Genomic DNA, 25,891 nt, shown 5'->3' with positions numbered 1-25,891 from the left:
TCGGTGCTCCTGTTCTGCATTGTGAGGATCAAAGATCCTTTTAGACCTGGGTTCTTAGCTTCTATTTGGAAAGCTTTTACAACAATTGCATATTGTCTGCTGGTAGCTTTGTGGTTTTACAATGTTGCACACACTCAGGTTCTCAAAACTGCCCTGAAAGACAAAACAGCAAGGTGCTCAAAGGTGGAAGTTGAAGAAACACAAAAGGTGTCACAATTTTAATTAGAAACAGACGCTCAGTATCCTCCAAACCTACCCCCAGGTTACTGCTGAAGGAGGAGTGCAGGGAATATTTATACCTGCAGCAGGTGATGTCTGTTCCTGCATCATTTTTCACAATTCTTAATATAATTGATAAAGATATGTAGGGGCACTGAATAGCTCTGATGCTTTAAAAGCTGCCCAGGAAACTGTGCAACAAGAATTTGCAGTCCTATGTGTTATGTGTACCATGAGAAGTTTTTAAACCCAGCAGGCAGAAGAGAAAGTACCTTAAAATAATTTATTTTAACACCAAAGAGGCTCTTGGAAGCCATTTGTGATCATTATCCAGCTATCTTATCTCAGGCATCAGTTTCTGCAATGAGGTGCAAAGAACAGATGAACAAGATGAATCTTAGCTACCTTCAAAGGGCGGAGAAGGTTTCACAAAGAGGATAAAGTATAAGACAAATGAGGGAGCCCACTGAGAAGAGATTTACAAGCGCTCAGTACCAACATCGGAGGTGATAGGTGAAGTAGCAAAAGTTATTTTGCCTTAATTGAGACTCCCTGGTACCACTGCAGACTCATTTAGATCACTCACCCTCTCGTATCCTCATGTAGGAGTGTTTCCAGGGGCTGTAGGTAGGTACAATGGCTATGCTGAAAAGATAGAATGAAATATATGTTAAAGGTATGTTATAAAGGCAGTCAACTCTAATGCAGTCACTCTTTATTCATAGCATTACTTGCTGCCATCTTAATGTGTGAGCCCCACGCATGTGAGTGACTCCAGCTTTGTCTCAGGAGTGTTGAGAAGCAAGGTGAATGTGAGCCTGTAAGTTAAATGAGTCTTAATGAGCCCCAAATGATCTCTTATACTGTATGCATTTGGAGTAAAAACGTATAAATCAGAGTTGTCTTTCTGGATTTCCTCAATTTACAAATCAAATCAGTAAATCCTGAAACACAAATAAGAGCTATGCAGCAGTACAAGGCAGAACAGGAAGATTTACACAGTATCAGCTGAAGGGGATCTGTGCAAAAGGATTATCTTCTTAAACTGTAGGATACGAGATCATTCCTGCAGCAATTTCAGAGTTATGTATCATCATGTACCATGTCACATTTCTTGTAGTGGTCATTAGCAATTGAGTCACACTGAATCAGGGAAAACATAGTTAATTTTGCACAAATAGGCAGAAGTCCTTCCTTGCTTACAAGTTCTGTTTTTCAGTATCTACAACCGGGCATCATGGTTTTAGCACTGACTGGGAATTGTGTTCCTCTCTAGCTGTATGCTTGCTTTTGGTTCTAAGACAAATTCCAGAGAAAACTCTGAAACCATTAGGCATGCAAATGTGGTAATTTGTGTAGGACAAGCACATTATCTCTCTGGGCCAGCACTCCTCTGCCTGGTGTTCACTGTGCTTGTAAAATCACAGCAGCAGCCCTGGTGCGAGGCCGCAGGTGACCACTGATCAGCCTCGCGTGGCACTGCTGCTGCAGGAAGAGCTGCTGTGCCACAAAGCAGAGGAAGGGGTGCCACATCTCACTGACTTGGGACATTTCTATAGTAGCTGTGCACTTGTGTTGGCAAGAACTAGCCTGGCAAACATGCGTTCAATGTATCAGCACTCCTTTATTGCCAACACACGGAATACTTCTGCAGGTGCCAGGAATAAGGCTGAAGCCTGTTGAGTATTCAGGTAGAAGTTAGCAGGCCGTCTTTTCTGTGCTGTGCTGACATTGTTAGAGAGGAAGGAATTGTGTTCAATGAACATTCTGAGTGGCTCAGAAGTAGGAACAGAAAGGAGTGAATTGTCTGCATAGAGCAGTCATTTTGGGGAGAATCATTACATGGCAGACAGGACGAGGAGAGAATTGAGTGATCCCATCAGGTCTTTGCCCAAATTCTTCTTGTCTCAATTTGCAAAGCTGTACTCAAAACTGGACCAAATCAGAGTTGTAAGGTTTGTGTGTGCCTTACACTGCATGCTTTGTAAACCCGAATTCGATCTGTTGAACGACAAGACTTTGAAGCTGTGCACACACTTCGCCTACAGAACGGGACTATAATGGTGTTTAATTACCTTATTATAGGGGAAATAAATGCTAACAGTTCTAATAACAGTATTATCACCAAACTCTAACTGGTTGACATTGGATATCAATGTGGCTGCTTGGGAATTTGTCTCCTCATGAGACAATCCTCATTAGTTTGTTAAGTGGATGATCCATTAAGCAATAAATGCTGTTATTTAGGGATAGTGTGTTAAACCTCAAATAAGAATGGCCAGCTGAGATGGCCACAGTGGTTCCTCTTGAGAACTGTATAAAGAAGAGCTCGCTGAAATCAGGATGAACCGTCTCTCCCTTTAATTCTTTTGGCTTTTCAGAAAATTTGCTCTTCTATTGAACAGCTGTCAAGTTAGAAGTGTGACAGAACTAATGATATCATAGCAGTACTGTGGTCGGCTTTTAAGCCACACTTTGTATTGTAAACTTGGCCTTCTGTTTGCTGAGATTTAAGCACACCTCTGTATCCCAAGGAACATTCTCATTGAAAACCCAGCATTACAAAACGGACTTACAATTTTAGACCCTCCAAATTGGTAATTGGTTCTGAGGGTAGACCCTCAAAACAGAATTCATTGGTGCATATCTTTAATAGACTATAATGCACATTGTGCTCTTCAGAAAGTTTCCTAGCCTACTTTCTGGCAATGTTGCCGCTGTGTTTTTTTTCTCTAGCTATTTTTCTTTGTGCTTCTTCCAATGATCTCATGTAAAGCTGGTCATTTTACTTTGAATATGAATTATTTAAAAATGGTTATGATTCTGAATGAGATTCATGCTGAGCTTCATAAAGTGTATTTTTTCCTATTAGTCTGCAGCTATTCTTTGTTGGTATGGGCTCTGCTTCATGGAGGTAAAAGCTACACGTGAAATTTTATCAAATGACTTCAAAAACGTAAAAATCCAATACATCATTACAATGGCTGTAATATCTTTACAAATCCAAAACACTGTTGTGGTGTGACCTTTCTCATCTTGTTAACTTGTTTCTCCAAAGTGTTCTGACCTTAATAAAATGTATTTGCTAAAATGTTTTCTCTAAATTGTCAAACTACTACTGTACTCAATTCTCTCTTAATGGGTCTGTACAGCATCAGCCAGCACTTTTTTAATACCATCATTACAGGGTGTTACTGCCGAGGCATCTTCAGGTTTTTCACTAAAACTCTGTCATTTGTTATTTTCTTTTAGCACTGAACCATTATTACATCGTTTCTTGTTAAGATCCCGTGCTGCTTCTGAAAGAACTTTATTTTTCTCATCTTCATTTTTATGGATGTGGCTCATAAATGCCATGTTCCTTTTTCAGAAAAAAAGCATATCTGCATTCACATCTGCCTGTTTCCTTCTTTTCTGAAATGGAGCGGTTGTGCAATCATTAGGGATTTTTCATTTGCACATTCCTTTTAATTAAAAACGAAATAAGTGAACAAAAATCAAACTGCCTTGAGATTAATTCTCCTTTTGCTTATGTTGGTTTTACAGCAGTGTCATTCAGTTGATGTTGACAGAGTTATTTCTGATTCATAAGTGTGTAAATCCATAATCAGAACCAAACTTGGAGGCCTCAATCCAGCTAAGCATTTAATTCCTTTCTTCTCCATAACAAGTTTATGCAAATAGTCTCCTTGTTGGCTGCTTATGCTTGTTAATGACTGTGCTGTGGGCCCTGTGTGTTCACAGGGAGCTGCTCGTTGTGGGGCAGCTTGAAAACACATTGTAAGGGGATCTGGAAAACGTATTCAATGAGCATAAACACGGCAGCCACAAACCGTGCTACCTGGTTAGCTGCCATGGACTGCCGGCCTTTGGCAAACCTGTGGAGATGGAAGGACACTGAAGTGTTGAGGGCTGAGTGAGAGGAAGCTCTCCTTGTCAGAGGGCAGCTCGGGGAGTTTCCTCTCCCACGCTCTGCCTTCCTTCTCTGCTCAGCCCCTGAAGGCAGATGCAGGCAGTGCCTGCTGCTTTCAGAGCCTCACCAAGGCCAGAGATAAGCTGCCACGTCATCCCAGCATGGCAGAGGATTGCATTACACTGCATAGCCTGAACTTAGCCATCACTGAAGGCTGATCCCTTGAACAGCACTCTAATCCATGGGCTAATATGGTTACTGGTATGATTTTATTCCCTATTCAAACCTTGTTTCTGTTATTGGCTAACTTGATTCAGTGTTCTTTTAAACCCACGGTGCGATGAACTAAAAGAATGTTATACATTTGCACTTTAAGCTGTTGCAGTAATTAACTTATAGAACAACAGGCAGATAAACCATTTCTGCAAGGACAAACGCTCCGGTTTCAAAGTTTCAAAGTAATTTTGGAGGATATCTGTTTCCTTTTCTGAATCTTGAAGCAGTGGCTGATGAAAGGATTGCTGCCATGAACAGAACATAGTTTGCTTTTAAAAAGCTTTAGACGTGGGCTGTACAACACGGTTTATTTTTGTAAAGAAATCACTGACATGTTACTTTCCGCTCATAAGAAGCTGCCCTTGGTGACCATGAGTTGAATTATTCAGTGCAAAAATTAACAAACGAGGGAGGTCTTTGATGACATCGTTAGAAGACGAGCGTTGGCCACCAGCGAGCCCTTGCAAGCACTGTGAGGTGCTGCTAAAGGCACAGGAATGGCTGCAGCCTTGCAAGAATGAATAGGGAAGGAGCTGTGTTGCCTCCACCAGGATGCCCCTGTGGCTAGCAGGTTCTGGAAGCCATACAGAATGCCATATTTGGGGGCACTGCATGGTATCTAGTTAGTATTTAAATATTTGGATATGAAAGTAAGCCTGGCAATGAGTCAAATATTAGCAATTCTGGTCATAGTTGTATCTTTCTTTCCTCTTCTGCATTGAATTTCTGTATAAATGTTTATATGTTTAATCCAAGCTGCAATTATTATTCATCTACTGTTCACAGGCTTCTGTTTTTAAGTGACATAGTCTTGGGCTTAAGGTTGAAGTGTGAAATAACAGGGACCTGCCCCTGGGGAGCTTCTGCAGCCCCAGGGAGTCGAATGGCTTTGAGCTCAGCAAAGGCAGGGCAGGGCTTGGGAGGGAAAGAAGAGCTCAGCCCTGCCTGGAGGAGAAGGGGTCCTTTCCGTGCCGTGTGAGGTGTTGCTGCAGGAGGGCACGATGCAAGCAAAAGTGACTCTCAGTATCTTCTCTTTTATGTTCTTATTGTTAAATAGAAGGAAGTAGTACAGCAAAGCTTCAGCTTCTCCAGTGAAACCTGAGCTGCTTTGCTATCAGGAGTTTCCCTCATCTTCCCAATAGTTCTCTGCTCCATAGGGCACATGCACATTCACTCTCCCTCCATTGACTTTCTTCCAGTACAAATACAGAGTCTGATATCTTACTTAGATGGCAGTTGAAAGTATGAATGCTGCATAGGAGGCAATTGGATGAGTGATAGAAAAGTGTGTGTATGCACCCCCAGAGCTCCTTGGGGTCTTATCAGGGACTGTTTAAAAGACACTCCATGTGCTTCAGAAGCCTTAGCTTAGTAAGAGGGAAAGGGAGCAGGAGGCCACAGGCTTGGGGCTCACGAGGCTCCTCCTGGGGGCAGGGAGGCAGTTTGGTGCAGGGCACCCCAGCCATGAGTAAAAGCTGCAGTGATACAAAGCAGCTTTCCTATTGTTGGTCTCCAGTATCTGTGAGCATCTTCATGTTGGCTGTGGATAATATCTATTTCAGAAATGTTAATCAGAGCAGATTTTTAGTGAAACTGAGCTTTGTGGAGTGTTTACTTTTGTTGTGTGTTTTGTTTTATTTATGAACTAGCTAAATAGAAGGAGCGTGCCACCCTGCAGGGTCGTCTGTATATTGCACTATAAAAAGGGCTGTGATAAAAAGGTTAGAAACTTTTTGTTTCTGATTGTCACTTATTTGGAAACTATATGTAGTACCTCTAGAAATAAAGGGGACGATTACATTTTATAGGCAAGAGGGGATTAATAAAACTCATAATGCTCAAAGAAACAGCTGCTTCTCTGTTCTATAGTGCTTCTAAACCCTCATCTAGCACCGAGCGAATCAGCTGGGAGACGCCACTAGTGTTAAAAGAGAATTAAATGGAAAAGTTGTGGTTATTATTTGAAAACAATTATTCTCTAATTGTGCTTTAAGGGGGGAAAAGAGGAAAGAAAACTGCTGTTAAAATAATTTATAATTGGAACAAAGTATAGAGAAGGAAGAAAGGATCCGTTAAAATAAAGACTTCCTAATCCGTAAGCAGAGCTGAAATGACAGCAGTAATGTTTTTATGGCCTGCTTTACACACATTACACACGAGTGGTATTGCTGAGTGGGGTCGGGCTTCCTCTGCTCTGCTCCCCCTCCTCCCATCTGTCCGTCAGTCTGTCTTTCAGGGCTGTTTTCAGCTGTAGTGAATTGGTAGGAGAGGCTATTGCTGCATATCATGGGTAGCTCCAACTTCAGCTGTTGAATCTGAAAAAAAATAGTGGGTTTTCTGACTTTTTTCTTCTTCGCCTTTACATGTTTTATTCTGTCACCTGCCTGGAATGTCAGTGTGATTTGCTGGCTGATTAGCAGAGAGAGAAAAAAGAGATTGAATCTCCATTATGCACTCTGCATTAGAGGCTCGTGTATTTAATAGTGATGGCTTGCAGTGACCTTAAACTACATGATGTCATCTTTATTCAATTTTTAATAAAGGCAGAATTCCCGTCAAGTTTGGGGGTCGTTAATGTGAAAGATGTCAAGATTTACTCTATTAGATTATAAAATATTCTGCCCCAGTGCCTTACCTTCTTTCAGTAATGTATTTTAATGGCACTTATGGAAAAGCAGGAGCACTTTGATGGTTTGATAAATTAATGGACTTTTCTTTAGTTTTTGAAAGGAACTGTGATCACATAAATACCTCCAGATTTACAAATATTCTCTTCCTGATGTGTGTGCAGCCTTCATAGCTTCTGTGCAGTGTGACTGCATTTGCTCTTCATCCTTTCCTATTTTTTTTTTTTTTCATTCCATTTCACTTTTCCAATGTAAATCTAAAAAAACACCCAGCGACTTTGTCTTGTTTCTCAAACCAAATAGCCAGCTCTGAAGCATGGGCGTGGGGGTAACTGAACCTCTGCTCCTGACTTTGCCAGGGGTTTGGCATTCAGACACTCACAGTTCGCTCTTTGAAGAAGAGAGAAAGCAACCAATAGAAGACACGTTTGTTCCACCACTATCCTGAGAGCCGGAGGAAGCGTTGGTAAAGATCTGAATCCTATTTTTTGTGTTGTTTTTTCCCCCAGCTTTTTCCTTTTTCTGTTGCCGGGGGAAAAAAAAAAAGCAAAAAAAAAAAAAAGCCAGAAACGATCCACTTGGTAGATGAAGAGTGTGATATGTTTTCTGTAATTGCAGATTGTGTTAGTTAAATGAGGGACAAGGCAGTAAAACAGCAGTGTTTGAAGGATGCTGGGTCTCCCTCCTTCTCACTGTGCTGGATGCAGCTTCAGCCCACAGTGCTGAGGTTCAGTGGCTGCTGCTGCCTCGCACCCCTCAGCCCCCAGACGTGGCCACATGTAGGATGTTCCCTTGCTCTGTAAGTGCCATCCCCACGCTCAGTGGCTGCAGGTGACCCATGAGAGCCCTGGCCAGCCGTACCATGCTCGTCTGGCTGTGGTTTCCTACTCTGCCCTGCTGCTTTACAGGGGTAATAAAATTTAGCACAGTTTGGTCAGAGCTGGGGTCTGTGTTTACTGGCCATTTAATGCCCAGTGTCACTGGGGAGCAGGCAGGTGCATTCAGGAGGTCGGGGCGCCGAATCAATGTGTGCTGTCTCTGACTTTTTACTGCTATTTCTAGGCAGAGCTGCTGCATGGTACGCTTCCTAACGCTTACTCTGGGGAGTTGGAAAATAAAAAAGAAGACCTCCTTGAGGCCAAAGAAAAACGATTAGTCCTCAGTGCTGAAGTATTTAAATAGGAAAGCCTTTCAGGAACTATAGAAAATAAATCAGACATGAGATGATGCTATTCCAGAGACAAACATTGCTCATCTACAGGAGTGTAAGGACTGTGCTTCCAAAGTTTCATGAAGGAGCCTCTTTGTTTCTCCTCTGTAAAATCCATTAGTTTCAGAAATACTGAGCCCGCTCTGAATTTCCAAGTCCCTGCTGTTTCCTTGCTCCTGGGATAAATTACTGTTTGCTCTTTCTGTGAAATTAAGCCTCTATGCCATTTCCTTTGCAAGATATTTCACATAGAAAAAGTAAATTGTGCTATTTCGGCTCTCGGGCCGCGTGCAGGCAGATGTGCAGATTTGTCATTCGCTCTCACTAGCACACCGTAGGAATGTTTGCAGCGTACGATTCAGATTTTCCTGTGTCACCAGAAGTACAGAGTTTCTTTAATTGTGTAGCACACATAAATGCTCCTTGTCATTGATGTCCTCCCACCTCGTGGGGACTCAAATCTTCCTTCAGACGTGATGTGGTGGAGGGCTGCAGGATTGTACAGCTCACTGCGACTTTGGTTATCGTTGTCCCCAACTTTCACTGTTCCTGATACCAGGAAACCATTGCCTTGGAAGCAGCCTCGGCCGAGGTGCTCTGTGGGCAGAGGCTGTGGGCCTTTGTTGCCTGTTCGGCTCTGGCCCTGTCACTGGGTTCTGCTATAAGCAGTGCTGTCCCTGCAGCTGCAGGGCGTGCAGCCGGCGAGCACTCAGGGAGGATCTGCCTCTAGGAAGGGTCACAGGCAATGCAGAAAGCCAGAAAAATGCTATTTTCCCTCACGGTAGCATCCAGAAAAACTCAGTCACAGTTGCAATGAATAATTAAGCAAAGCTCTCTCCTCAAATATGTCACTTACTTGCCTGAAGGAATTTTCTATTATTTTTCAGGTGATATCAATCAGATTCAGCCTGAGTTAGAAATGTAATATAATGGAGATGTCTGTTTTTCCTATGCCGGTGATACACAAATGGCTTCTTTAAACATTTCATATAAATTGACCTTTGGTGCAAGTTGGGAGTACTGCAGACCAGATGGTGGTTTTGTGAGTGATGATCAAAGAAATCTTGCAGCCTAACAGTGGGATTTTAATGTGCTCCACATTTATACACAGAAATGCAGTGGGTGGAGCATTCCCCCCTTAATCTTTTGCATGTAGTAATGGAACACAGAGAAATGTCTGCACAGCCATTCCTCTCTCATGTGCAGACACAGGGGTGGAGATGGGGATTTAGCTCCACGTGTTACCAGCAGGGCAGCACTGCATGAGCACGGCGCACTGGGAGCAGGGCTGGCACGGCTCTTCCAAGCAGCACTTGCCAGCCTCAGCCTCTGGTTTTGCTCCTGGTGCTCCCTGGTTTTGCACTCAGACATTATGAAAAAGATGTTGTGGTCATGGAGAACCATGACACAGCACTTGAAATGGCTGCCATGTCCATTTCTAGCATTTGCTAAGAGAAGAAAATAAGTTTCCAGCTTCTTATTTTCCTGACTATGCGTTCGTCCAGGGATTGGAAAGTCAAGCTGATTTTTTCCCTGGTTTGCATACTGTTACTGCTAGTAATGATGAATTATTCAGTGGGAACTAAATGAATGAGCTTATTGATGAGTGCAAATCAGAGAAGAGTTTAGTTAACTTTCCAGGAGCTTTACTGCCTTGGGGAATTGTTTGATACTGAGTGGAACTGCCCCAAAACTGCTGTGCTGGGGGAGCTTCTGGTTTCCAGAATCTGATCTTGAACAAAATTTTCTTGCAGAAGAGACATTTTTGCCTGGTTCTGTTCTGCTTTGGAAAACATTTACAGTATAAGTAGCTATTGCTTCTGCTGTAAAAAACAGGAATTCCTCACTTCATGGAATATAGTTCTTCTGAAGTGAACTATGTAATCCAGTGACAGCATTTGGCACATTAAAAAGGGATGACTGTCGTAGCCAGTTAAAGCTTGATTCATTTTGACTATGCAGAGTCCCACTGGAATCATCATGTCTGCATACTGGCACAACCCACTGCAATGACACGAGGTTTGGGTTCCTGGGGAGCAAGGGGTGCTGCAGCAATACAGTTACTGAGAGTCCACATGAAATCTAGCTGAACAGCTGGCTGCTCCTGTTGGGAAAAGTGCCCAGAGCTTTGCACTGCATCCCCTTACAGTGCCAACAACTATTAAACATTCAGTGCCACATTTCAAGATTTAGCAATGACACTTTCATCTGAAGTTCCACAAATTCCTACGAGGTGATTTAAAACCCCGTGTTTTTTCTCCATCTTGCAAACTCTTTCTAGTGCTGACTTTCTTCCACATGAGGTTGATTTGTGTATGTTGGCACAGACAGCCATGTAGAAAGACAACTCTTTTTCACAGGGAGAGCAAGACTAAAGTCTTTCTGGTCTTCTAACTTGACCATTAAGCAGTAGTTACAGCACAGAAGAAAGACTTTCTGAGGTATTCTTCCATGGATCATGCCATCCCACTTGTCAGATCTGCATGCCGATGTAGGAGTTAGCAGGTAGAGTCAGATCCAAGGTTTTTTACTATTCTAAGGCATTCAGTACTTTTTGCTAAATGTATTTCTCTGCCTGAAAAAGAATCATCTGTTGCTATTTGTGTATTGAACACAAACAGATTATTTGTCTTCCTCCCAGCCTTGTACTTTTTACAACAAGCATTTAGCCAGAGATTACAAAAATACATTTAAAATCCATTTGCTCACCAAAAAGCAGACAACCATTTAGCTATACAGTTATGAACTTGTAACCTATGGCTCAGAATGAACTTTTGCCTTGTAAGATAAGATTCCTGCTGTCATTCCTCTCCCTTTCTCTTTCTGTGTTCAATACTTTCCAGGGATGCACATCATAAAACCCGCAGAAGATCAAATCTTTCCTAGATTTGGTTTTATTTTATAAAGGCACTGCATTCAAATAATTTGTGTCCTGCTGCTACCCTGCACTCGCTTGGCGGAGTCTCCTCCAGAAGACATTAACAGAAGCACAAGTGTGACATCTATTGACAGCAGAGGGCTGGCACCCAGCTGGCAGGATGGGCTGCAGCAGGGCTGGTGGCAGGTTTGCAGGAGCACGCCCTGCTGCAGCTCAGCTCGGAGTGCTGTTATAGCATAGCTTTAAAGCAAAAGGCTCTTCGTGTTTTCCAGTTGCGTGTGTTTTTCGTATCCTGTTAGCCTAGGTCTTGCACAGATTTCTAAAAGAATAATCCATCCAGGACTGTGAGACAAAAAGATGCCAGCTCTGTCTCAGAAAATCTCTGATCTGCCAATTGCTGCAGCACTGAAGCAGAGAAGTCATAGTCGGTGCTTCTCAAGTCCATATGCTCTTCCCTAGGCATCTGCTATTGGCTAATGATTAATGCATCCATCCCTGGAGGTCGGTGCTTATCAGTATGTATTATCTCTAGAAATAGCACCGTTATCCAAGTTGGAGCGACCCGAGGAGCCATAACTGCTGTAATGAGCCATCTGCAGCTTCGCTGTGTGTTGGCTACTGGCAGCATGAGGATACTGGGCAGTACAGCCCTTCTTCTGACCCAGCAGCTGGTCTTGCGTTTAAGCTGAGCTGTGGGAATGCATTTTATTTACAGTTTTACAGCACTTCATTGTTACAGACTCTGTAAGGCTAATATTTTGTCTTGTGATGTGGCTGGGGGAGGCTGGTTAGAAGTGTCAGAGAACCGACTGCAGGACCTTCGTTCTCTGCATGAGGCACAAGGAGCATCTCGAAGTTGCCTTTTGAAATTTCCCTAAGGGCACTGGTCCTTTTCCTCATAATTTCTGACAAATAAAAACAGTATTTGCACTTGAAATAGGTAACAGTAACAGTTGTCCTTAGACTCTTTGTAACAGGCACAGAAGTGGTCTTCTCCTCACGGTGACTTCAGCCATCATCTGAGTTTTCTGTCATTCCCCTCAGTTCTGTTCCTGCAGTTCCAGTCCCCCCAGCTGTGCTCCCAGCACCCCGAGCACAGCACACAGCTCTGCCTGCTGCAGGCAGCCCATGCTCATGGCCTTACAGCTTCTAGGCAACTGCATCATAGGTTAGCACTGGGAAAGGCTTTTCTTTGTTTTGTTTTGTTTGTTTGCTTTTGATGAAGGGATTACAAGTGGTTAGATGTGAATTAATTAATTACTACTTACTAAGGTCACAGACCCATCTATGGAGTGGTTTGCCTGTAATCATTTGAATATTTCTGAAAGTAAATCACCTTTTGAACTGTGTTCTGACCTGGCTTTTATCTGTTTTGTAATGTGTAATTCTATTGACTTTGGTGGGGCGACTCCTGCTTTGTGTTGATAGAAGAAAGATTGCAATCAGATTTCTTATCTCCAACACAGCCTATTTTTGCTGAACCTCTGGAAGGATTCTCAAGATGGATTGCCCGGCATTTTCAGTGGAGATAGCTTTGTGCAGAACATTTGAATGCAGACAGATCTTGAGATTTTCTGTCTGCTCTGTTACATTCCTGTTGTCAGAGGGGTTTCCATCTGAACTTAAACTTTGACTACATCAAACTGGTGTCATTAAAAAAATAATATTTTTTCCCTTTAAATCAGACATACTTGAATTTATGAAGCAATGAAAAGGAAAATGGGCTCATGCTGATGACCGGGTTCTTCATGCATCTGAGAGAAGATCCCTAATAGAACATCCTACTTTGTTTTAGACTGCCTGTCTGTGATGTACTGTAAAGTGCCTGTCACCATCTGATGCCAAAAAGCTTTTGTGCTGCAGCAGTGGTCTGTTATCTTCCTTGCACATCCATGGACAAAAATACATCTGTGCTCACGCTGTGGTCTCCCTTCACACCAGGGCCACGCATGGAACTCTTTTCGTTCATTTTGATCTCTGTGAGCAGGGGGAGCTGCAATGTTCTTTCATTTAAAACTGTTCTTTGTCATTTGATGGTTTCACCTTGAGTCCCCTGGCAAGAGCTTTCCTGGGTAACATTTTCACCCAGGTGTTCCTGAAAGCAGACGAGTTTCTCCATGTGGGAGTTATTTGTATGAACTCCACTCTCACCTCCTGGCAGGAACCCAGTTGGGATTGCTGCCTTTTGCCAACTTCTGTGTGGGAGTGGATGCTCCCTCTTGGAAAGCAAATCCAAAGCATATCTGAAAGGGTCCACAGAAGGAAGTAACCCAGTCAAAGGTACAAATAAGAAATCTTTCTTTTTTCCCCTCGTGTTTTTCTTATTCTTAAGGGAACGGCTATGCTCCTTCAGCAAACAAACACAAGATGAAAATTCATGTGAGAGAACAGGGATAAAATATGTGTAATACTAATTTTGCTAGTTTTCCAAGCCCCATATGTTTAGTAACAAAATAAAATCACAACACGGGAAATTGGATGATATATCCGGGACATGGGGGGAAACCTATGGCTATTAATTTGTAATTTTGTTTTGCTAACTGTGAGACAGGAAGGATTTCTGCACACTAAATAATGATGGTATTTGGAGTTATAAATCTGAGCATCCTTGTGCTGTCTCCTGCTGCTGAATAAATCTGTTGGGCTGTTACAGGCTAGCAGTTCTGCTGATGGCTTTAGCTGGGCTGTTTCACACAAAACCAACCTCTTTCCTGTTAACCCCCAGCGAGATTCCTGACAAAGCACAAATGGATCCAAGCCCATACAGCAGGCTGGAGGCGGGCTGTCAGATGGCTCTGCCTGATGTGTCCTTAGTCCTGCTTTGCCTTGGGGATTCCTTATCCTATCCTCTCCTTTAGCTCCTGCTTGTCATTGTGTACCAGTTAGATGTGCTCTTCTTCCACCTGGGAAAACTCAGAGCAATAGCACTCATTAACTGCTTACATTGAAGCCTTGACAAAAGCAAGGCTGGAGTGGGAAAACTCATTTACACCTGGAATAGGGGGTCATTGGTTAGCTGAACTAGTACAAGGAATGCAGGGCCATAGCTCAGCAGTGAAGAAGCTGTGGGGTGACAGGAGGACTCCTGTGAGGGTCTGGGAGCCATTAAATGTTTACATCACGGCATAGAGGGGAGAATGTTTACTTAGCTTTTATTTTTCTCTACCAAGCTTCATTTTGCATTTCTTAGCAGCTGTTGCAATATGCCACCCGTGAGTCAGAGGAGTGGCACAGCAGTGACCCAGGTGTTGCGCTGGCTGACCACAAAATGACTTGCTCCCGCACTTCATCATCTGTGTATTTGCAGGCTAAGTGAGGACTGTAGCTAAAGTCGTGCAGGAACAAAGAGTGTCCACATGTTGGATTCATTCAGGAGGATGCAGGAGTGGTCGTAGCTGGTGCTTGTTTTAAACAGGCAATGTTAGACCTTACATTGAGAAAGCATGTTTTAAAGCAGCGATCACACGTGCTGTGTACTAGTGAAACTCTTGTTCAGCAGATACAGTTTAGGATTTCACAGAGAAAATCTGCTGAGATTGCTTCAAGACAGGTGAATAGGATTCCACAACTGTTCATTTGACAAATTACAAGTTGGTGGCATTTGGTTACTTTGTTGTCAGATGTAACTTACGGGAAGGTGACAGGGTGATGGCAGACTGAAATTCATTATGAATTTTTCCAGGCTTGACCGTTGTTGCATGATCTAGTGCCAGAGACTGCTAACCTTTCTTATTTCATTCCTCGTTTATTTTGTCAGAATCGTTCCTCTGCTGCTAAACATTTGTAGTATCATTGCATGTGTACCTACACCCAGTTCATAGGATCTTAATCCTTAGGCATCTGCTCATGTTTTAGAACACATGCCATGGTTTTTATCTCCATGACAGTTCCTTCTTTTCTGAATTTACTGGCAAAAAATGTAAATTGGTATTTTTGAACTGAAGGTGTTTTGGAGGTTTGTCTTGAGGACACACGCTGATTTTCAGTGGGACCTTCATGGCCTTACTGAAGAGAAACACTTCACTGTTAACTGTTGGAAAAAAGTCTTGCACGTGGAGGGTGATTCATGGGCTCTCCCTGTTGTCAGAGATAGGCAGGCAACTCCAGAAGAGCTGGTGAAATTCAGCTTTTAAGAAGAGCATTGGAAGAGCAGAGAATGTGAAAAAGAATCCAGGGCATTGTCCCTGTGGTTGAATTAACGCTGAGATGCCAGTGATACCGCGTGCTCTTTTTTAAGTTGCTTGTTAACTCTTGTTAACTCTCTCTCTACCTAAATTATTTGAAAGAAGTCATTACAGATAATTTGCTGTCTGAAGCTCCTTAAGTACATATTTGCATTGTTCTTATTGTAATGAGATCTAAAGGAGATACTATGGTTCAACATGCTCGATAACATTTAATCAACAAGTCATAGATAAAAGTCTCTGAACACTATGAAATTAGATAAAAGGCCATAATCATTCCTTTCTACTTTTTTTTTTTGTTTGATTAAATGATTCTTAACAGAGCACAAAGGATCAGGGCAGTGCTGAGGCATGAACAGAACATCTGAGGATGATACGATTCAATTATTTTAAGGAAGCTGAACAATAAATGAGCAAAATGACATCTGTATTTTGCATCAGGAGACAATTGGAGGCATTGGACCCTCCTCATAATTTCCAGTAGTCTTGCAAATGGTTCCAGGTTGATCCTGTGTTGCTCACATCCTTGTACAGCTTTCTGAATTCCCACTGTCTCTTATAGGGATCAGATTCCCTGGGACAGTCTGTGGAGATTGATGCTACCGAGTACAACAGGGGTAGCCAGATCTAGCTGAAGCTTGTTATACTGAAGCTGCCTTGGAGTAGTGTGTTTTGATATTATTTTCTCTGAATTTCCAATTCAGTATTGCTTATGGTGATAGGCACATGTGATTTTGGTTGATAGGTGCATGCATTATTATAGCTATTAAGATGGTGGTTAAAACTTGCCAGCACCTAATAGTCTTCTAGTTTTAATTTCTCTTTGGGGACCAGAACACAACCCTGAAATGCAAAAGGAAGATGATGAGTCAGCCCAGAATAGGTCCCATGATACCAGCAGATCAATTTAACAAACCCTGGAGCTTATTACATCATTTGGGCAAGTGTCATCTGAATAGCTGAATGCTTTTCTGAGACAACTCCCTGGGGCAGATGAATGTGATTCAGCCATTAAACCCACCGACTCTGATTTGCTGTCATTCTGGCTAGAAGCAATAGGAAAGTCCACTGGAAATAACAGCCACAGAATTATAGGACCAGGGATAGATTAGAAAGGAGTTATTGCTGGCACTTGCTGTTCTTTCTTGGCCCACACAGCTATTTATTATTCACTTTCCTCCTTGTCTGGATTTATCTGATGACTGACATTCCAATACAAATTGAAATTTAAGCTTTAGATATATGTACGTAGTTGCCTCTTCAAGCTGAGACTGTGAGTTAATGGTTAGTCCCTCAATGTCAAACAGAAGAGGAGCCAGACTGTGAAGGAAGAAAGTGGTATTATATTTGGCAGATGTTCTCAGTCTGCACAGCAAAGACATGACACTTACAGTAAGTAGAATTTCCCACAAATTAATGAAATGTTCTGCAAACTTGCCTGTCTGTCCTTTTAAGTCCTTGAGGTTTTTACACTCTGAAAATGATAACAAGCACTGGAAAGTTGGAGGCCGGTTAATGTTGTCACAGGAGAATAATATAGAATGAATTCTGTCTAAATGAGCACCTGATATAAAAGACGAACAATGATAAGACGAAGAAATCCATATTGGCTATCCGCTGTGCTACTCTCCAGTGGTACTGTTTGTATGCAGATAGCCACCTAAATGAACATCTTATGAATAACTCAAAGTCAGAGAGAAAAACAAGTTCTTCTGTAAATAGATAAAACACATTAAAAGATGTCTTTTAGGACGAATCTCTTTGAATACATTCTACTTGAGGGGCAAAAGGGAGTTCAGTATTTTGCAGCTGATCTAGAAATGAATGGAGAGAGATTCCCATTTGCACACTGAAGCTTTTGTTTCGTGTGACATGGAAGGAGCTTTGTTGTAACTTCATGGACAGAAGTGTAATATTTAACCTGCTGTGTCATCCCCATCTCTGGTCCTAATGAGCATGCTTGTCCTTATGGAAATCTGAGGTTCTGTGGCAACTCTTGGGTTTCCTTTAGGCTCATTCAGGAAAGATGAAGACAAACACACGGTCCTATGGACCAGATGCTGAATTTAATGAAGATCTTTTCTAGAGTCCTATAAAGGACACAGGACTGAATTCATTGGTATCCAGAGATGAATCAAGAGGATACCAAGTTGAAGTTGACTCGTTGCTTTTGTATTGAATGGGTTGTCGACTTTCATGCTTCTCTTTAGATACTGACAATGGTTACATGGACTATTTAGTTTTCAATAGAAAAAAATAAATATTTAGGCTGCATTTAAGCACTGAAAAATGCAAATGATTGAAGGTTCTATCTCAACCTATCTCAACCTGTGGCTCCTGGTTACCTCTCGGAGTGAAGAAGGATGCTGCAGCAGTCAGGTGAAAGTTGCAACTGGGAAAATGAAGGCCTTCTCCCAAATTTCCTCATCTCAGTAACATAATTTCCGTATCCAACCGTAGTTCTGTGTCCTCAGGTAAAAGTTCCCCTGCTTCATCTCAAGACAGCATTTAGATGAAAAGCTCTTTGCCATGAAGGCATCATTCTGCTTGGCCTTCTTGTACTGAGCGGTCAGGGGGCGGTGCTGAGATGTGCGGGCTCAGGAATAGGGCCATGCTGCCATCCTCTCAAACAGAAGTTCCTCTTAGTTCAGTAAAATCCAAGCAAATCATCCAGTATGTGCTGTCCCTGGAGGCTCCAGGTCTGGGGACCACATTTACCTTTTGATCTTCACCGAAGAAACATTTATCTAAGTTTAAAATTAATTAATATCATGCAGCTAAATCTGAGCCCCGTGGATTAGATTAAAGTTTATCCAATAAGATCAGAAAGTCTGATCCTCTGAATATAAATGACTGCATCATCTGCATGAGATTTAATTGAGAAAGCTGCATCGAAAAGGCAAATTAAATATCAAGAACACAACAGATTTTCCACAGTGGAACACCGTGGGTAGTGAAAAACCATCTGTACAGAGAAGAACAGAATGACATTTCTGCATCGTGTCAGCCGGATAATATTTTTTCTTTCCTGCATTGTCTGTGCTAAACATTTAGATAAGGCAGATAAATTAATGCACTCTTGCCTATCACCTGACATTAGTTACAATGACAAAAAGATTATTATAAACTCAAAATGACACATGAATTTTAAATGATTTCAAATTTGCATTATTTCTCTAATCTTTCTGGGCAGAGACACTCAGAAGCGCGGGTTGGTGGTGGTGCTATCCAGAATTTCCATCAAATCGTTAGTCTGGGAAAATAACTCCAGAGCCACAGGTTGATACAACTCGAAGCTTTCACACCAATGGCTTCCTTAAAAATTTACCAATATTAGTTTCATGAGAATTTCCAGTGAAATTAACCCCACTGTGAATGAATGTATTTAATTAGAGGTTTTGTAGCACGTGTTTCTGAGCCTCAGAAATGCTGCCATCTGCTTTTTCTAGATTCTGAAATAGCCCCTATCAAGTGATACTGTATAAAACCTGTCTCATCCATATGCCCTTAAATCAACAGAGAAGTTTGGACCAGGATTTCCAAGGCAATATGGACCAATGTCATTTTCTCATTATTTCAAACACAGCCTGTATTTCAGGTGTGCTCTGGTTCCAGTTCCACAGACAGCTCAACAACAGCCCCAGCACTCAGGCACTGCTGCGCATACCTAAGGGCTTGGAGGGTTAAAAGAGCACCGTGGACTGCAAAGCCACTATCTACTGAGGCATCTGTAGGGCTTCAACAGATCTTCAGTGCTGGAGTTTTAGGATATTTTCTCCAAACCAATATGGAATTAAGTGGATTTCTTCCTACAGCAGTAGCTACAGCACTATGACTGCCAGCCAGGCTCAGTTTACAAGGACCTGGACAAGGCATTGCTGTTTTTAACAGCCATTAATTTCAGTGTAACCCAAACCTAACTTGGTGCTGAAAATAGCTGTCTCTCCAAGCTGCCAGCATGCCTCTGGAGTCTGCAAATACTCTGTAGAGTTAAACATAATGAACTGAGGTATCCACACAATTATTTATTTTCAAATTGGTGAAGTGCCATTTTCTTCTCAGTTCAGGAAATTAACCTCCCCAAAAGCCAGCTTGCTCTACACAAAATTAATAAAGCTGAGCATGCTGGCAATAACTCGCACATGTTTATTTATGTGTGATGTCTCCAGTTAGAAAGGCTAAGATGAAAAATTGACTCAAAAGGCTGTACTCTGAGGGGATTTACTCCTGGGTTGGGCCCATTTTCATGTTGTTTAAACTCAGAATTGATGAAACACGAATCTCCTCTGAAGCATATAAAAATTAAGCTCTTTTATTATCACTTTTTTTTTTTTTTTAATCATGTCTAACATTTTCTTTTGGAAGGTAAGGTAAAGAGATTGGCCATCCAGTGCTGAAGGAGAACACTAAGGGGAAAAGGTGCTGAATCATATCATTTAGCATCAACAGGAAGGACAGGACAGCCTGCACAGAAAGTGTAAGTCAGGTGAAAACAGACAACACTGCATAAACATGCAGCGTGCCACTGTCCTTTCATCCTGCCTGCCCTAATTACACTGAAGACTTGTCTTCCATCCAAAATACTCCCTCCTGACCATCCACTCATAATGAATCCGGTTCATCCAAAATTACCACCCTAAATTCCTTTGTGTAATTAAACTGTAAGGAATTCATAACCTGAGGAAGAGGGAGTACTGCATGTAGTAGGTCTGACACATTTTGCCTTTGAAATGTGTTATTTTGAAAGCCTAATAGATGTCACTGTAATTGTGTCAGAAGAATAGCTCGTGTGAAAATTATTTCATCTGCTTTTGTACAATCTAAATAGAAAGAAGGCCTTTCTACCCCTTCTCCCGAAACAAGGGACAGGTACATGGAGAGGGAGTTTTACCCAAGGTTATGGAAAAGCTGAGAGCTTCATGTCGGTAAGCCTGAGAGCAAAGCCATGTCAGGGGATAGTTTAGCTCACAATAGAAGTCTACAGCTATCTGGTCATTAATGGTGTTTCCTTGACCCCTCTGGATCCAGGATGTGTAAAGACTACATCCTTATCTCAGGATTTTCTTTTAATTAGTTTTATGCCAGAAATTCAGACTACGTTTTAAGCAGATGCTTAGATTTTGAATTGAATTCATGCAATTGCTAGGAAAGGCAATTCAGTTTCATTTTCATTGATGTCAACAGAACTCCTGACTTCAAAAGCAAAAGCAGGCCCCAAATTAACAGAAGTCATGCAGCTCATTTGCTACATCCCTGACCAAAATTACCATTGTTAATGTATTTCCATTGAGCACTTGGACCACCATTATTGCTTAATTTCCAGGGTTCAGTTGAGTTAGGTGGATAACTTAACACCAATTACTTGATAGCAAGTGAAATAAAAGTCTAATTTTTCAAAAATCATGACTAATTCCTGACACAGTTTTCAAATCTTCCCTCATTAGAAACACTGTCTTTCATGTAGTTTCCTTTAAATTTCTCTGCAGATTAAATCATTTTAATGTATTCTTTTTGATACCTCTCCTGCAAGTCAGTCAGAATGCTCTCACAAGCAAACTTAGACTTTAAAGTGTCAAAGACGCTTTTCTTGCTTTGATACAGATTACGGATCATTGATTTTGACCTTTATGAGGTGCATTTTATTTATTTTTTTGAATTTAAGTAATTACTGTTCTTGTGGTGCCAGAGTTCAAGTACTGCAGAGCCTTGAGGCACCAAGGCTTAAAGGAGTTACAGGGATTTTTGTTCTGTGAAGGGATGTGAGTGGAAAGCTAGGCTGAAATCGGAGGGGACAGCACCATCTGCAAGGATGGCAAAGGAAATCCTGCATCTCTTACAGTTTGTGCAGATACTTCCCTGTTAAAGCTGTGCATTTCACTCTCATGACTGATGCGAAAATTTCAAATCATGGAGGGAACGATGGGGAAGGTGCTGATTCTCTCTTGTCCTCCCGAGTCTGCTCTTCCCAAAGGTGTTCTGGTTGGTTCCCAGCAAGTGCTGGGAAGATAGATGTAGGGTGTATCTTTTGAGTGGATAAATTTTGGCAGTATTGTTTATGTGAGTGCTTCCTGATAGTTTACAAGGGGTATTTTGACAATTGCTTGGAAGTATCATGGAAAAGCTTACGTGCTGGGTTAGGAATTACTATTCCTATTAAGGCAACAAATCCAAAATAGTATCTATTATTCTCCTAGTGATTTCTACTGCAGAAGTACCAGCTAACCTGCCCCTAACCTTGCAAGCCTTTTTAATAGTATTGATTGGTGCCCTTGTCGATCTTTCTGCTTCAGTGTTTATAATTGGCTTGTTAAGGACACATTTCTGAGGCCTCTTTCACTTCTCCGGCAGAAATGAGTTGACACCATTTTCAATAAACTTCCATGCCAGAGTTATTCAGGGAACACTGCCTCTTCATTTTCCTCGTTATTCTAAGTAGTTGACCAAAAGAAGCTTATTTTGGCATCTCATTTGGAAGCTTACTGTGTGAGTCTTAGAGCACAGAAATCCTGAGACCAGATCTAGTATAAATATGGCTCCACTGAATTCCTGACAGAAGCACATGTTTCCTAATATTTAAACCATATAGACTTTAATAGATTTGACAGTCATTATTCTGACAACCATTCCCAAAGGACAGATCTTTAGATGGTTTTATGTTGTTCTGCATTCTTTGTGGCAGTCTTGGGTATGAAGCTTCCTGGTTCATTTTCTCTGTCAAGAAAAATATGTGAAAAACAACGTGTGATGGAAAAGCATCCAAGAAAGACTTCTGGTAGAAAATCTCAGTGGAGACGCTGGAAATCCAAATCCAGATTTGGCAGCTGTTACTGGTTTACATGTCCAGATAGAAGATAAATAATTCCTCCAAGACAAGGAGATAGCATCTGATCATTACACCTATAGGAAGCCTTAGAAATGCTTCTGTCATTCAAAATTTCAGACAGAAAGTATAATTTGTAGTTATTCGTGCACTGCATAGACAGATGGAAGCACAGCAGGTAGATAAATACTGACATTCTCTACTATGGATACTTTCAAGGGAAAGGTCAAAGGTAAGGCAGTGAGGAAAGTGAATGCAGATTAGGCAGAACATCTGTCAAAGGGGGATCGTAGGGAAAATATTCATTCTTCTTCAAGCAGAAGTTCTGCTTAAAAAATACTGATGGACATCTGCTTAGTTATAAATTCTCTGCCATCCTTAACATTAGTCTTTCAATAAAGTTTAAAAAAAAAAAAAAGAAAAATACTATTAACCCCAGGAGATAATTAATTCCTGTTGACATTCTGTGATACCTGAGTTTGCTTGGACTAAAAATGTTAGAGCCCCTCGCACAGCTGCCCTGATTTCTGTGAGCTTTAGAGCAGGAAGGAATACAGGCTTCTCTCCATAACGTTCTATGAACAAAAAATTCCACTAACTGAACCGAGCGTGTACGTGAAATACAATTTATCACTGTCCCCTCCTGAACTCTTCATTGCTGTGATAGGTCTCAGAATTGATTAAATATGGTCAAAATGATCATTTCACATTCATAGCTTTGATGCTCCATTTTTCACTGGTCTCAGCTATTGATTTAGCATGTTCTCCATTCGGTGTTTTTATTGGACCACTTGCTTGTAACGGGTGAGTAAACAGATATCAGTGCAATTTGAAGAGAGTGGGAAGAGGCATGACGGCACTTGAAAATCAACAGGAGAGAGGTGGAAAATAGCTATTTGTGTCAAGGAAATCCTCCCACAAGTCACTGCTGCAACCAGATCAGTTTGCTCCTTCAGGAACATGGTTAGAATTAATGTCACCTTGGTCAAAAATGACCCATGAATGAGAAGCATGTAAAGTCCTTCAAAAATACATCTGTTACAGCAAGTTATTGAGGTGAATGTAACTCTGGTCTCCCAGTGAACTTGAGAGACAGAAAGGTAAACCCAAGTGAACTTCTAAGTAGATTGAACTCCAGAGAGTTGTTTGCTTATAATTTCACATGTGTATTTTGCACATGTTAAGCAGCATATAAAATCTTGAAAGAGGCTTCTAAGGTGTACCACTCCTCATTTTGTCACTGCATACACATGCTCATGGCAGAGTAACACTGCCTTTGAATTGCTGTCTGCACACAGCTAATGCAGGAGTTCCTTACGCTGCTGATAATCAGCTTCAAATCTGATCAGAGAAATTCAATCCTTTTCCTCCTGACCTTTTGGCATTAAAATCCTGTTCAATATGAGTAAGAAAATGACTGCTAATATTATAATGACATACATTAATAAGTTGCCTGTCAACTTAGAGCAAGCTTTATATCACTCCATGTTCAGCTGCAGCTGTCTGAGGTTAAACAACAGCAAAGAAACTATCGTATATAAATAAGTAGGCAGATTTCTTATTCTGTAATACTGATGGCTTGCATTCTTTACCCTGGTCTTCTTGCTGAGCGCTTAATGACTCCTGAAAATTGAGAATGAAGCAGAAAGGATTGGCCCTGCATACATGTGTGCCAGCATCCACACGCACACAACCACAGTGCTTTTCTGAACTACGACTGTTGCTTTCTGTGGTCTGTTGATTGAGACCCTCTTGATGATGCTGGACATTTATCTCCTATTTTCTTTACATTACTAACCTACAAGCTAAGATTACTCCATACACTTAGTATTCTTCACACTGCCTTTTTGGGGTAAGGGAATGTGTACTTGGTTTTTCCTGTGTCCTGCAATTGGCCATTTCCATCCAGGCCAGCAGCCAGGGATGTGGTGGGTTGGGAGCTGTCTGATGGTGTGGGCTGCTCCCCTGGATGTGGGAGGCAATTTCCAGGAAAAGAAGCAGAACAAAGCATTGACTGCACTGAATCAATAATGTCCTGTTCCTTTTAGCTGCAGTTAATGCTTCAGCAGGGTTAGGTAGCTGTTAGGTAGCTTTCCTGCTTCATTTCCTGTCTGCTTTTATTTTCAGACACATTCTCCCTTTTCCCCCAAAGATAAAATATCTAAGGCTTCTCCAAATTAAAGAGTTCTCCTCTCTGCATTAGTGTCTCATATCAAGGACCTGACATCACTGGGGAGAAGGCTTTACTCTTAAACACTTCACGTAGCTGAAGCATCCCTTGTTCAAAGAATTTCCACCAAGTGCCTTCCCTTTTAAAGGTCTTGGCTTTGCTGGAGGAGGTGTCCAGCTTCAAAGTCTCTCATTCCTGTCCCAGGCTGGGGCTCTGCCTTCAAAGGGCTCTGCTTGCTATGGCCAAAGGAATTTAATGCAGTAAATGGGAAGAAGTGCTAAGAAAACTGCTTTAAAATTTGATGCTGAGCTCAGAGATTATTTTTCTTCTTCTTTTAATCAAAGTTTCTCTCTGATAAACATGTCTTAAGAAAAATCTGCTTCCAGACTGTGCTAAAGAAAGTACACAGCAAGTTATTTTTATTTCTCTTTCTCTCTAAATAATCTGTTTCAAAACCCTTGAGACATCTCTATTTGCCAGATCATGTGTACAAATATTTAACACTAACCATATGTTTCTGTGTTTTCTTGAAGGCTAAAATTATTACTTAAATCATCCCTCCTTTTCAACTTCTATGTTCAAGTGCCTTTTTGGCAGCTGAAATTGCTCAACGTTTAAGTGAAATTTCTTTCCTGAGAGAGACTTTCTATGTATTTGCTGTTTATGCATCAGAGTTCATTACAAAATAGTGTAATATGCAGTATGATGACTGAGAGAGTCTGGGACCTTCTTTGCCATCCAGAAAGGCTCAGATTCAGCCAAGCATGCTGGGCCAGCCAGGTATATCTCATTAACTTCAACTCAGGAGCATAAAAGGATGAACTATAAACATTAAATAAAGTTAGAGAGGGATGCTGGATTCTGCAGGGGAAAAAAAACGACGGAGGAGCAGGCAGCTGTAGGAGCAGGCAGGTTCGCTTTATAGTTGTTATAAAAGTTGCTAGTAAAGAACCCCTTAGGGCGAAATCTAGGCAATAACCCATTGTGTAATGAGTGGGGTCAGGGCCTCACCTTTTAGCAATTACCTGCAAAGAGCAAAGCCTTCTTGCCTTGAATAACATTCATAAATTTTGCCAGTCTCAAGCTGCATTGGTAAGGAGCCAGGAGCTGTAGGGCTGAACCTGTTCTGCATAAACATTCGGCGTTGGGAGATGAAGCTGCACACCCAGGGGTGCGTGGCCTTGTTTTGAAGCCATTTGGTAGCTGTGTTTTCAGGCGAGCTGAGAAAGCTGCAGGAGATGAAATGAGGACAAATTCTTGGAGAATCTTCTGCCCGTCTTCTATTCACATTGGTTTTACACTCCCATTCTAGTTCTTTTTTGCCTGGATTATTTTTTCCTGATTTTGAGCTTGACTGTAAAAGATGACTCTTGTCTGAAAATATCAAATTTAGATACAGCCTTCTTGGCATTATCAGCTCTTGGTAGAATCCAAACTCTAAGCCTGCATGACTATTGCAACACGTTGCAAAATTTTCTTTCAGGCAGTCATATTAGGATGCATAATGGAAGCCACAAGGATATAAATATTTAATTCTTATAACTAGATTCTAAACAGTAAAGAAATGCTGGCATAATTAATTTTCAGCTACTAT

The 25,891-nt window shown here is 41.5% G+C and overlaps 1 protein-coding gene and 1 long non-coding RNA gene across 11 annotated transcripts in view; both read left to right on the top strand.

The window, feature by feature from the left end:
* Positions 1-25,891, top strand: part of TOM1L1 (target of myb1 like 1 membrane trafficking protein) — a 512,416-nt gene that overhangs the window by 420,919 nt on the left and 65,606 nt on the right. Inside the window, exon 1 of one of the 10 annotated variants that reach the window (XM_090122146.1) lies at positions 4,139-4,393. The exons of the other annotated variants lie outside the window; for them this stretch is intronic. The gene's annotated coding sequence lies outside the window, so the exon portion shown is untranslated. Of the gene's footprint in view, positions 1-4,138; positions 4,394-25,891 lie in introns of those variants that run through there. 10 annotated transcript variants of the gene reach the window in all.
* LOC149915380 (uncharacterized) overlaps positions 1-25,891 on the top strand; it is a 46,247-nt gene that overhangs the window by 8,961 nt on the left and 11,395 nt on the right. The gene's annotated exons all lie outside the window — the stretch shown is intronic.

The sequence above is a fragment of the Phasianus colchicus genome, chromosome 20 (assembly GCF_987193195.1).
Source record: "Phasianus colchicus chromosome 20, bPhaCol1.hap1.1, whole genome shotgun sequence".
Lineage (NCBI taxonomy): Eukaryota > Metazoa > Chordata > Aves > Galliformes > Phasianidae > Phasianus > Phasianus colchicus.
The sequence above is the reverse complement of the archived record's forward strand: the minus strand, read 5'-3'. Positions and strand labels throughout refer to the sequence as shown.